General features: G+C 50.0%; 1 protein-coding gene across 8 annotated transcripts in view; it reads right to left on the bottom strand.

Moving 5' to 3' along the window:
- Nucleotides 1-14,142, bottom strand: part of Rai1 (retinoic acid induced 1) — a 99,665-nt gene that overhangs the window by 38,666 nt on the left and 46,857 nt on the right. The window contains exon 1 of one of the 8 annotated variants that reach the window (XM_075992338.1): nucleotides 11,279-11,440. The exons of the other annotated variants lie outside the window; for them this stretch is intronic. The gene's annotated coding sequence lies outside the window, so the exon portion shown is untranslated. Of the gene's footprint in view, nucleotides 1-11,278; nucleotides 11,441-14,142 lie in introns of those variants that run through there. 8 annotated transcript variants of the gene reach the window in all.

Here is a 14,142-nt window from a genome sequence, read left to right on the forward strand (position 1 = left end):
TCTCATAGCTGTTCCTGATTTACAAGAGTAGGTATCTTTCTGGGGACTGGAGAGATGACTTAGCAGTTAAGAGCACTTGCTGTTCTAGAACATCTGCAAACATCTGTAACTCGGGCTTTAAGAGCTCTGACACCACAGCCTCCGTGCACACTTGGACTCATATGCACACACCTTCATGAAGACACACACCTACACATAATTAACAATGATTTTTTAAAAAGGCTGAAGTCTGTCTCTGTACCCAATTTCCTATCCTTGCTCTATCCACTTCCTTTCTCCACCATCTGAGCAATGATTAAATATCAGTTACCAGTTCCCACAGAACAGCATGAAACAGAGTGAGGTACAAGGCACAAATACTCCTGACTTCAAAGACAATTTTGCCTCTGCCTACAAAACGTGCACAGCACAGGCTCCCAGGCCTTTTGGAGAGGCCTGTGCTCAGAGAGTTAGCTCAGCTTAGGCCCATCCTTCTTCTGTGGGTGCCAAGGGTGTTTTTCCCACCTAACTGTCTCCAGCTGCTCAGAAAAGGGAGAGCTGTGACTCAGCAGATGACCTGGGGGACACAGGAAACAGAGCCATTGGCCAAACTGTTTCAGGTCATGTGAGTTGGAATCCCAGGCAAAGATTTTTTTCCCTTAACAAAAGGCTTTCCACAGAGGCCATGATACATGACCCAACTCTACAGTGGTCTTGAAGCCCAGGCAACATGAGTAGGGGCTCTGTGACCCTTGTCACCTCTCCCCGTTACCAGACCACCCACAGGCACAGAAGGTGGATGGGAGAAGGAAAGGAGGAGGGATCTGGGGCACACGATGGCCCATATTCTGGGGGCTCCTGGCTCTCCTACATTTGTTTCCATGTACTCTTCCTCCCCATGGAGCAACCATGGCTAGTCATGATCACAGCTGGGAGAGTTAGGAGCTAGAACTGCCCTCATCTGTGTTATCACACAACTCACAAGTTCAGAAAGTGTGATCCACTTACTAAAGTCATGGGGGTGGGGAGTGTGGCCTTGGAGAGATGGCTCATGGTTCAAAGGTTGGGAGCACTGACTCCAGAGGACCCAGGTTCAATTGCCAACACCACATGGTGGTTCACAGCTCCCCACTCTCAAATTTCCTGCCTTGTGCGCTTATTTGCTTGTTGTTAGGGATAAAACCCAGGGCTTCATACATACTACACACTCTACCACTAGGACCCAACCATGGCTCTTCAGGTGAATGGGAACTATGGAGGACAGACTCCTCCTGTCTAGTCAGGACACACAGGAGGAACACGCTGGCTCAATGGAGAGGTGGATGCTGATGCTGCAATACAGAGGTAGCTGACTGGCGTGAGACTGCTGTGGTACTCAGGCTCAGGAGGTCCTAGCTCAGGGCATCTCAGTTTCCTCCATGATGCCCATTACAAGAGCCTTCGAGGGGTTTCTCATATCTCCAGCCTTTGTACACACTGGGCACACTATCCTAGGATGCTCCATCCTCTCCATTTGCCTCACACACTGTTCATGGGGTGTCATCTCCACACAAGGATTCCCTCCCCGAAACCCTATCCTCTGTGGCAGTAACTCCCCCAGGCCAGTCCTGGTTCTGTCATAGCACACAGCAGGTACTCACAAAAATCAAACAATGTGATTTGGGTTCCAGAGACAGTCTGGGGACTACACAGAAACCTAAGAAATTGCTCAAGTGTCCGGCCCTCACCACCCTGGGATGGCAGTGTTCATCTGCCAGGCCCTTACTAAACGAAGAGGCACACGGGCCATCTCTGGGCAGCTGGGGGGAGACAGGGAAAGGACCTTTCTGGAGAGGACTTCATGTACTGGAGGTCTAATATAAATGATAACTTTAGATGCCTGCATAGGGCTTGAAGAGAGCTACGATGCCATATGAAAGCTAAGAAAACCAAAGCCAGGCAACACAGCAGGATGCTACCAGCCCCCACACTGCTGAGTGGGGCTGGGTCCTTTCCAAAGCAGAACACAGAGCCAGCCAGGTCTCAGCTGGCCACACCCTGATTTTAGGAGTCTTCAGAAGGCAGAGAGACTAAGCCCTGGCATGTCTGGCCGTAAAAGCCAAGCCCTCTCCAGGCCACTGATTCCTCCCTATCTGCCTTCCACCATGATGACACTGGGTGTACAGCTGGAACCACCTAGGCATTTGTCTTCCCCATCCACCTGTGACATTGGAGAGCACAAGCCTGTGGTCCTGGTCTGAGCAGTAGTCTGTAGGTGAGGTTCTTGGTCCCTCCACTTTGGGGGGCTGGGAAAATGACATCATATCATGTGACCCAGACTGGTCTTGAATTCACTACATAGTTGAGGCTGGCTTTGAAATCCTTCTCCTCCTCGGATACCCGGCAAGTTCTGAGACTCCTGAAGTGTGCCATAACCCAGTTTTGTACAAAAATTAATAGAGGTTATGCACTCAATTCTCTCATACACTGCCCCCTAGCCCACCTACTCCAGAAAGTCCCCCTGCACTGTGTGCCCCTGTGCCCTGACTATCCAGGGCCAGCACACATGGCTCAGTGTATCTCCAAACCTGGTTGCTTACCTCAGAATCACAAGCCACTCATTTCTCTCCCCAGTTCTTCCATGGAGAGCTATGCTGGGTGTAGAATGTGGAACCAGGCATTAAAAGCCCAGTTCTCACCCTTAGAAATAGGCACCGAGCACTCTGTGTCTACTTAGTGCCTTTTGGTGGCTTACTTTTCTCCACTTATCCTTTGGGGAGTGCTCCTATATCCCTGTGTACCAGGGTAAGGTTTGCCAAAAGCTGTGTTATGCAGAGTACTTTTCCTGCCTTAAAACACACAATTTGCCTCACCTAGGGCTATAACCCAAATGTGACCTGGCACCAGGGGAGAAGGAAGGGCATAAGAAAGCCCATTTTCCTAGGATTCCCATTTGCTGAATTTTCTAGAATTAACTATTTTGTTACTAAAAGGAGACCTGCTGACACTGACCACATGTCTGTGTGGAAGTCTTGGTTTTTGTTGTTGTTGTTTTGGTTGGGTGTGTATGTACAGAGGTCAGAGGTTAATGTCAGATGTCTTTTTCACCTGCTTTCCACCTTGGAGCTCACTGGCGGAGGTAGCTGACTGGCCTGAACACTGCAGAGATCCACGTCTCCTCCTCAGCACTGAGACTGGAAGTATGCACCACTTTGTCGGCTTCTCTTAATGCGTGGCAAACACTTTACTCCCAGCAATCTATCTCCCAAGCCCCTGCCGTTTTCTGACAAGGCTTTGTTGCCTGGCCATTCTGCCCAAGAAAAGGCCCACATGGTCCAGGCCCTTATCAGAATGAAGAGCAAGTCTGTGCTGCCCTACCCAACATGGGGCTGGGCAGGTAGCAAGGGCCTAACTGAACTTCGGCAGACCCTTCTGCTCATCTGCACAGTCACGGCAACAAGCTAGCTACCCGTGGATGTCGCCTCACCCACGCTCAAAGCTAACTGTGCTCCTCCTCCTAACAACTTCCCATGGCTCCCAGGGTCCCTGACAAACACTCTTTGCTTTCCATTCTAAGCCTTATTAACAGTCGCTCCGGTGTTTTCCTCTAGCTCTATCTCCAAACAATCAGTCTGCAATCCACTGGCTTGCTGGGCTAATGCTTGCTCCAGGACCCGGTCACATGCCAGTTCTGTTGAAAACCCACAGCCTTTACTCATCCTTCCAAACCCTGGGCAGACATTTCCCACCCACTCACCCCTGCCTGTCCTTCCTTGAGTGGGTTCCTGCTATACACATTGATTCTTGTACTCCACTGCAGTGAGAGCTCAACTCCACTGTCTCCTACCAAACCGGATTCGACAAGGACTAGGCCTTTTGTCTTTGTTTTAAATCCCGGGTGCTTAGAAACTGCCTGCAGACAAACAGTCACTCAGGAACGTCTAGCTGACAGGTGGGTGAGTCTGTAAACAACATCTGCACAGCTCTTAGTATCTATGAAGCCTTTTCCTGTCTTCCCTCTCAGACCCCATCCCCACCCCTAGGCATGGTCTCAGAAGGCTTCAGGGGCTTTTTCTCTGGCCTAGAGCTGGGGTTTGCAAGGAGCTTCCAGCAGGGATCAGCAAAAGCAGCTGGGACCCTCTTTCAGTGAGATGCCAGCTGTTTCCTTAGCCAAGAGATACTTCTCCACCAGCCTCTGGAGAGGTTGGCAGGTGCTCATGTGGCCAACAAGTATGACCCAGAAACTGGCTGGCCCAGACATCCGCCCAGAGCCACCAGGATTTGGTGGTTGAGTGCAGCTCTACCAGTGAGTCTTGGTAACAGTTGCTATGTAAAACGCTCGAAGGGGGAATTTACTGTCAGCGTTAATAATAGATGAAGGTTTCAGAATTTTTGATGCCTTACGTTCTAAGCCTTTTGATTTATAATGTCTCTGGAAAGAAAGAGATGAGGGCACAGTGAAGGAGGAGGCCTAGGAAGGCATCAGGAGCTCATTCCTTTTCCAAAGATGGGGAATCAGAGGCCCTGAGGGGGAAGCCTCTGGGCCACGCACCTCTAGGATACTAGAACTTGAGGAAGCTTACAATAGACCTCACACACAGTGCTGGTCCATGGCCCAGGGCGGGGGTGGGGAGGTCCTGGTCCCTTCTGCCAGCACCTGGGGTTGTTTCAGTGGAATGCTAATATAATATAAGCCCAAGCAAGTATATTTCAAATAGGCCCCAGAAGCAGCACTTATAGGGCCGATTACAGGTACCACAGAGCCAATATGCAAGTCCCAACTTCCTCTGCTTAGCTACAAGTGGCAAGCAGAGGAAAGATGGTCCTCAGGTTGGACAGGAAGTCTGATGCAAAAGGACTGTTCGGCTGTGCTCCCACTGCTTGGAAAAGCCTCAGAGACTGAGGGGCTACAGAAAGGAGGAACATGGGCATGCACTGGGCTTCCTAGAGGCGGCAGATAGGTCAAGGCTGAGGTTACTGTGGCCAGGGTTGCTTTGCTGGCGGATCACCGAATGCTATGCTGGTTTCAAGTGCTCTTCCCCACCCCTCACACCTTCCTATCCTGCCTGTCCAGGTATGGGAAACCATCCTTAGTTAGACTGAGCCTTCCCTGTGCCTGAGAACGCAGAAACAGCCTAGGTCATGGCCTACACTCCTCCAACTGCCCCCGCCTGAAAATGGAAGCACCTGGCCTTGCTTCTCAGCCCAGGAGCAATGAACACCATCACTGGCCAGCTCCAGGTTCTTTTGCCCCTCAGCAAGGTAGAGTCAGCCCTTTTGAGTCTAATGTACAAGGTGAATGGCAGAATTTGTAGGTCAGCTTTTCGGCACATAACTTTCTTAACTTCAACAGCGCCACAAACCTGAGTTATAGAAAGTGAGAAAGAAAGTGAAGTTGGTGAGAGGTATGTCACATATTTTTGTACAAAACACGCCAGGTGCCAGGCTTGCACAGAGGCAACATCGCTGATCCGAACTTATCAGCATGGTGGCCTTTCCGCAAACAGGTTTCCCGTCTTCCAAACACCCATCCCAGATGTGATGATTTCCTGAGATTAAATAAAAAGTGTGTGCGTGTGCACACACAAGCTTATGTTTCTGCAGAAGACCAAGAACTTCTCTCCAATTTCCAGAGTGTTCAAGAGTATCTCCAACTTGAATCTGGACCCAGGACCTAGGACAGACATAGCATGAGAGACCTGCTAGAGGTTGACAGCGTAAATGTGTTCAGGGTCGCAAATACCATTATCTTATTTTCCAAATGGTGGACTTAAGAGTCTGAGATTGCCTGGGGAGATGATCCAGTCAGCAAAGTGCTTGTCAGGCAAGCATGAGGAGCAGAGTTTGATCCCCAGCACCCACATAAAGAGCCAGGAGAGCCTGTAATCATCCTAGGACTGACGAGGTGGAGGCAGAGGGTACTGGGCCTAATGAGCAGGCCCTGGTTCCCAGAGAGCGCACGTCTCAAATACCCAGAGAAAGTAAGGCCACCTTTAATCCCAGCACTCAGGAGGCTGTCCCTAGAGACAGCTTGGGCAGCAGGCGGGATGACTGGGGAACCCTGCTGACAGGCAAGACTCTGGTCTCTGCTCAGCCTTTCCTGCAGGTGTCTTGAACCTGGGTGCAGCAGGACTGACAGCAAGGTCTGATAAACACTGGAGGCTGCTGTGTGATGCACACCCCAGCCTGTGGCCATCTCCTGGTCAAGAACAGAGTCCTGGCCTGGAGGTGTGCTTGTCACTGGGAATCTAACAGCACTGGAAGGGAGAGGCCCCTGGGCCTTCAACTGCAGGACCACGTCTACTAAAGGATGGCACATTACCACTGTTTCCATGGACGTGAGTTTTTTGCATTTGCTGTTCCTTTTGCTGGATGTGGTAACCTTCCTTCCCACCTGTGGTTCTTTGCTAGCTGTCACTGAGGTGGCCAGGCTAGTCCCTACTCAGAGATTCTTTCACATGGTGGCTTGTGTTAATGGGAAGTGACAATCAGTGTAGAAAGTACCTAGCACATAGTGCAAAGCAGGCATTTAAAATGTAGACATGGTGGGGGTAGGTGTATGGTTCAATGGTAGAGGACCTGGGTTCCATCCCCAGAACCATAAAAAAATAAAACAGAATACTTAAAAACACCCCAAACATCATGGAGCAGCGCCATCTTCAGGAAGTCTTCCTTACGTCCTATGCCTCTGGACTAGGTGTCCACTTACTGGTCCCTCAGCCATCTATGCAGCTCTTGGTATGACAATACACATAATAATAATGACTTACCTGGGCATCTACCCACTGGCCCCAAGCAGCCTACAAAGACTTAGAAAGCAGGGACACACCTGGTGATACAGGTCACCTCGTCTCTTAGGTGAATAAGGAAGGGCAGGAGAAGAGAACCCCAGCTTCATCTTATCCTGACTGATAGAAGCACTAACCTGTCTTGTCACCACTATCAGGACTGAAGACCAGTTCCTTCATCTCCCACAAGCCTACTAGCCAGTGTCTAGATAAATGACAAGCAGCCAGCCTGAGCTTGGGGATGTGGATGGGCCCATGCGCTATCAGCATCTCTTCTAAAAACTCTCAGAGGTACAAAGTGTTCACCCCAAGTAAAGCTCCTCTCTGGGAGGCCCTCCTGGCTTCCCCACCAACGTTCTGAAAGGCAGTTATAACTACCCTTAATTAGTAAGAAACGTAGTAATGAATTAATACATGCAATTTGTTTGGCAGATCTATCTTTAAAAAACAAAGCCTGTGTTGTGAGCACTTGTGCATAGTGGGGTCTTTGCCAAATGACGCTGAAGAGCAGGTTGTAACGTTATCACCAGGAAGCCACCATCTATGGGTGAGACAGGGACAGTCAGGGACTACTTAATGGTTGCAGAAGCTCCAAGCAAGAATCTATGGAGGAGCTCGGACAGCCATAGCTCAACATACCTCCAAGACAGAAGCTGGGAGCTTACTCCAGGCCGCAGACCTTTAAACACCCCTCCCCCACTCCCACCCCCAATCTCTGAAAAGCAGACCTACATTGGCTCTTAGACGAGATACTCTGCAAGCATGTGTTTTCCCTTCTTCCTTCTCTTTGTGACAAGCTCTTTCTTTCTGGGCCGAGCTGAGCATCAGGGTGACCAAAAGGGATCCCATAGTACCTTTAGGCCCTTGACCAGCTTCATGGTCATCAAATCACTGGAGGGTTCCTGCTACAAAAAGACCCTGGGAGTTTAAGCAAGATTATTTAAGTAGAGGGGGATGGCGCAAGATGGTTCAACAGGTAAGGCACCTGTCACTAAACCTGAAGGCCCGAGTTCATCCTTGGGACCCCATTGCAGAAGGGGAGAACTGACTGTGCATGCCCCATACAGACACATACACACGCGCACACACACAAATAATGTAATAATAATAATTTTAAAAAGAGTAAAGAGTGTTCACAGGTGAGTTGGTAGAGCAGGCAAGTGTCCCAGAATGGCAAGAATCCAGAGAACTTGGTACTCCATGTCCTAGGTCATGCCTTCTCCAGTGGTAACCAGGACCTATTCACAACCCATGTCAATATTGACAGAGCAGCCACATCTTGGGGCAGTAGGTCACAGTTCCTGCTCTGATCCTCACTTTAATAAAGATCCACAGAGAGATGGAGTTCAAAGGCACACCATAATAGGATGCTAGGAGACTAGTTTCCTATGACCTACTAGTTTTCCCTTCCCATTAGAGCCCCAGCTTGGCACTGGCTCTATGGATTCAGGGCTAACCAGGCCCCACACCTGCATGACTCTAGCCTATTCTGCTCCTGCTGGTTCCAGTGCCAAGCTAACATCAGCTACACCTGGTCAGACAATCCAGACTCCCGGATTACCCAGAAACTGTGATTCAGAGGGCCCCAGGGTGGGGGCATGCACTGGGCACATTTTTTGCTGGCTGAACCCCAACGGCCTTCGTGCCTGGGTGAGGGGCTACCTCCCCCTACATCAGCAGCAGCCTGAGAAAAGCACTCACCAGTGAGATGTAAAGCCCCATATCCCATAAACCCTCATATTTCTATTGGCACAAACTGGCCTAGCAGAACTTAGGTACCAGCAACGGGGAGCTACTATGGCTCAGGAGCTTCTTCATCCTTCTGGAACCATGCTGTCTTCATTGTGAGGCACCTGGACCCGGTAGGGGTATGAAGATGTTCAAGGCCTAGAACTATGCACAGAACAGGGAAGACTGTTCCCAAATCATTAAGGCTACTATTTGGTAAGTGCTCATTAGTCAGGGTTCTGCCAGCATAAGTTTGTCTAAACTTTGAACTGGAATGATGTAAAGCAAAAGACACAACCCTTTGGAGAGGCAAGCATTATCAACACCACTCTGTGCTGCCTACGGCTCTGGCTGGAGAGCAGGTAGGGTCCATCTGTAGCCTCCAAAGGCAAAGCTACAACCAGACACACACACATGCATGCATACATACATACAAAACATTCATACATATAAAATAAATAAATAAGTCTGGAAAAACAAATAAAACACTAAAAACAGTGTGTATGAGCTCTCAGGATGGCTCAGAGGGCTAGATGCTCTCCCCCAAGCCTATGGACCTGAGTTCAACCCCTGAAACCTTATGGTAGAAAGGGAACACTAATTCCAGTAAGTTGTGCTCTAACCTTCACACTTTTATTATAACGTGTGTGTCCCCTTTTCTCCACCACACACAAAATAAATGAAAAAGAATTTTTTTTAAATGAAAACAATGTGTATGGTTAAAAGTAGTGAGGGTGACAGGATTGTTGGTAGTTTCCAATAAACTTAGTTCCAGGGCTTGGAGGGGAGGGAGGATGAGTAAGTCCATCCTGTTAGGACGTTTAATAGTGAAGAGCATTCATTTGTTTGTTTCTTCATTAATTCCAGCTGAGATCACATCCTCCAAGCAACGTGCTAGATACTCAGACCTCTGCAGCGAGAATACATTTGTTCTTCAAGTACTAGGTTTCTGCTGTGAGTCCCAGGGCCTCTAGCCCTTGCACCTAGAACCATGTCCTGAGTTGGGAGTGAACAGCCAGATTGCAAAGGGCATGACCAAGCCTCATGGAGTACCTGGTATCTGTTCTGTGCCTCAATGGCCCTGTTCTCTGGCCCCATTCGCATTACCTGTAGCCACAGAAGCCCACCTCAGAGCTAGCAGACACACAAGAAAGAAATTATGATCCCTACAAGAGACACTGACATAAAGCTGGTTACTGCCAGTTTAGAAAATATAATTCCTTTTTATTAGAAAATTAAAGGGTAAGACCAGCTTGCCAAAAGCCAAACAGCTGGGGGTTCCCTGGACTTCCCACAGGACAGGGAACCCTGATTGCTTTTCGGGCTGGGGGGGGACTTAATTGGGGGAGGGGGAGGGAAATGGGAGGCGGTGGCGGGGAAGAGACAGAAATCTTTAATAAATAAATAAATTAAAAAAAAAAAAAAAAGCCAAACAGCTGAAATGTGCTTGCCTAAGATATGCAGTGTCTGATAAATGGATTTATGCATCTCTCTCCTCTCCTCTATCCCTCTCCTTAGCCAGTCTGTTTCCATTCATTTCCCTTCCACAGGCACTGCAACAACGACCATGAGCTTGGCCTTGGCCCGCAGGCCCAAAACCCTGGATGGTGGGAGAGTGCCTTTGTTTCCTCAGCACTGAGCACCAGCTTTAAGCCTTTTGAGAAAAGCCTCGGGGATTCTCTGGCTTTCCTGAGATGCACGGCTGCCTGTGGCCTCTGCTAAGCTAAGGGTGTCAGAAGGGAAGGGCAGGAACAATAAAAGACTTGAGAAATATGCTCATCCATGTGGAGACCTGGGCACAGGCGGTTCCAGATGCAGCTGGTGAAGGGAGGCAGCCAGGGCAGAGCCGAGAAGGACAAGGACAAGAGGGCAGGGCATGTCCCTCACCACCACAAAAAAAGCAACTATTCAAAACCACCCAGGGAGTTTTCTCTTATTGAGAAGTCCTTGATTCTTCTTTCTGCCTCAGAACTCATGAACAAGGGTCCATCTTATTAGTGGGGTGGTAGAGGGGGCCCAGAGGGTGGGCCTTTCTCCTCATGAAGGTGGCTGAGCCCTCCCTGAGTCATTAGGTGCTGGTAACTGAGGTATTCAGAACTGGATTTTCTCACCACTCATCTTTCTCTTTCCTTTTCTCCATCTCCTCTCCTCTCCTCTGTTTGTCAGATGGTCCAGGCCTGGTTTAGATGGAAGACGCGAGTATAGGGTATGTGTGTAACTAGATGTGTGTACATGCATACACATATGTGATCATGAGTGTGTATGAATGTGTGCTAAGTACTAAAATGGTGTCTGCCTCCTGATGCTCTGATGGGAATGGGGGTGCAAGAGTGACATCACAGCCCAGGTACCTCTGCCTCAGACTCCCCTTCTAGGCTCCTGGTAGCCTACCATCACAGTTCAAGGGTAAATCCATCTCCCTCGATGCCTTCTTGAGTAACAAAAGGCAGGCTTGGGTTTCTTTTATCCCCTCTCACTGCAGCCTGTGTGTCTAGCAGAGCCTGCTTTGTTCTGGAGAAAATCAAGACAGGATCTGTCCCAGGGGTTGCTGCCTGGGTCGGCGACAGGGTGGAGGGCAGAAATAAACACAAAATAGCATTGTCCACCAGGCCTCCTTTCCGGGAGCTAGGTCCTGACAGGCATAGCCTTTACAGGACTCTGCTCCAAGAGTTCAAATCCCAGGTGGCCCTGTGTTCGGGGAGAGAGGGCATTCTTTCACTCTCTATGCCTGGTTTTAGGACCTTAGAGGCATTTGCTGATAGTGTTATACCTGCACAAAGCCCTAGTACAACATCACTTCTCACCTGGGCAGCTCCAGGAATGAGGGGATGAGCCCGTTTTCTGCTGGCGTAGGTGGGCAGCCATAGGAGGGAATATGACCTCCAACTTTCTGAAGATGGCTGGGTCAGGGTGCAGAGTAGGTGTCTCTGGGTGGTTATTTCTGAGAAAGCAGCACACTGCTGGCCCTGAAATACAAGGGTTCTCTGGATGATAGGAAAAACAGACGACCCATGCATGGCAAACACTCTCTTCAGAGGGGACCTGGACCATGGGAGCAGCATGGTCCACAGAATTTTGTTCAGTATGACCCGCCCACACAGCACACCTTCCCCTGCAAAAGGTATAGCCCAATTTAGTGAATACCCACTCACTCAGACACTAACCTCTAACCCTGATTGTCCCCTCTGGCATGGGTTGGGTGGGGCCACAGTATCTGGAGGTTTCCATCACCCTCCCTATAGTGGGAAATAAAGCTGCCTGCTCTGGTGAGTCATGTCAACTCAGCTGATGGTTCTGGGCAGGAGGGCCCCACAACCACAGCCCTATCTGCAACCAAGGTGAAGAGGTTAGCTCTAGCAGCTGACTGGTAGTAGGGCTGGTGCCTTGGACCCACCCCTGGCAGCCTTTGGTCATCAACTGATTCAGCCTCCAGCCTGGCCAGTACAAGGAAGAGGCAGCCCTCTAGGGTAAGGCTGATGGTGCAGAACCTAAACATTCTTAAGGAGAAGCAGAGCTCTACTGAGGAAGGAGAAGCAGGAGTCGGAATGTGCTCTAGGATGGGGTCTTGAGAGCTGCAACAAGTCAAGCACACCAGCTTGGGGGAGGTGCAGTAGCACAGTCAGCAGCCCTGGCCTGGCTGCCTTGCCTCAGATACCCCTCCCCTAGCTGTCTACTTAGACCTCTGTCCTCACCCTCTTCTTCCTCACCCTGCTTGTCAGAGTCATTAAATAAAGGGCTGCAAATGGGACAGTCATTTCCATTTGCACCCGCCTTCACTTCTTTGGCTCCTGAGGGCTGACGTGTCCTGTCCTGTCTAGCCATCCCTGTCCCCTCTCCCTCTTGGAGGATAGCCACAGTCACATACTCCAATAAGGACAGGCTGTGAATAAAGCCAGGGAAAGCAGCTAGCACTGTGAGCCATGCTGAGTGGCCTGGTGCTTCCGAAGCTTACTGTGGATGGAGTCGGTGGGCAGACAATAAACAGCCTCCCTCAACCCCTTTACACTTTTCACTCCAACTGCCTCGGTCTTGTCACAAAACCAAGGTTGCTGGGGTGGAGCAGCTCTAATCAGGGTGATTGTGTCCAGATGCTTCCGAGGCACCAGGAAGCCACCCTCTGAGAAATAACACCAAGGACTGCAGCTGCCCCAGTATGAGAGGTGTCAGGCATGTGCTCACTACGAGTTAGTTACACTTGCAACTATGAGTATTGTGCAGGTCGGTTTAGTTCCAACAATTCCTGCCAAAATGACCCACTTCCTAGATGAAGACTAAGATCCATGGGCCAATACAGGCTCTCTGGACTCCTGCAGGCTCTGAGCCAGTGTGGATGAGGTGAGGGCCCTACACAGTAGCTTTCCTGTATCCAAACAAATATGGCTAAAATCAGCAGGCTGCTCTTGCTTGTATGAAACAGGGTCTCACTATGTAGCCCTGGCTGGCCAGGAATTTGCTATATGGAACAGGCTGGCTTGGAACTCATAGCAATCCATCTGTCTCTGCCTCCTGAGGTGCAAGAATTACAGGTGTGCACCACCACAACCATTTAAAGGGCCCTTCTTCAGGAGCAGTGTTTCTCTGAGTTTGTTCTCCCTCCCACAGTAGACAGGCCCAGTCCAGAGACCACCCAAGATGGGGGAATAGGGAAAGAGAGCACCCACGCAGGATCTAGCCCCATGCAGTAAGAAAAATGGGCTCCCCACATTCACCCAGCCAGTCCACCCTACCCACACAATGCTTTCCTCAGTCCTGAACCAGGGTCTGGCCTTGTTGTCATCAGCTAACAGGCACTACCTCAGTATCAGCCCATCCTTTCCCTAGGCCCCTGTCAAATGAAGAAGAGGCATAGGCTTTCCTGAGACCCCATTTCCTCAGACTACCCCAATCATTCATCCCTCACAACTCACCTCCACTTCTTGGCCTGTGTGGGACTCTGCTTTCTCTAAGCACCTACTAATCCACCAGGGCCAAGAAGTCTACCTATGCAGAGCAGTCTGCCTTCACCGTCCTGAACCCACCCACCTAGACCTTCTCCTAGACTGTAGCCTGGCACCTTGTGCTTACACCACCCTCCCCTCTGGGGCAGGGAAGGGGCACCTCAGGCTGGTGCAGGGTCATTCCCTCCTCACACTTCTGAGGCAGGTTCACCGAGGCTGAAATTTCAATTAAGGCACAGAAATCATTACTACAGGGCTCCAGGCCAGCTCAAGTGGGGACAGGTCTCAGTATCTAAAAAGGAAAAAGGTAGCCAAGTACCCCACAGCCAGGGCAAGCAGCTGGGCCTTTTCTTAAGGTCATGCTTGCAGGCCCCACTCATCTTCTTGCCTCATGAGTGCCTAAAGGTACAGGAGGCTGTGAGAAAGATGAAGGCTTCCAATGCAGGGAGCCATAAAGGGAGCCTCAGCTGGTGCTAACAAAGCTGAATTGAATAAAATCTAAACACTCGAGTCTGGCTATCCCATGGCGAGACTGAGATGGGGTGTGTATCCCAAAAACAGAACTGGGAGGGCTTGGGTATTCCTTTAGGATTTTCCTATGCTGGCCTAGAGGAAGCCAAGGGCAGTTCTTGTCTCTGCACCTTAGGCCCACCTCCACAGAACATGGGTATGAGGAAAGGGGGTCTCTGGATCCTGTGAGACCTTCTTATTTCTTCAAACAGCCTGTTTGG

Source organism: Microtus pennsylvanicus, chromosome 11, assembly GCF_037038515.1.
Source record: "Microtus pennsylvanicus isolate mMicPen1 chromosome 11, mMicPen1.hap1, whole genome shotgun sequence".
NCBI lineage: Eukaryota > Metazoa > Chordata > Mammalia > Rodentia > Cricetidae > Microtus > Microtus pennsylvanicus.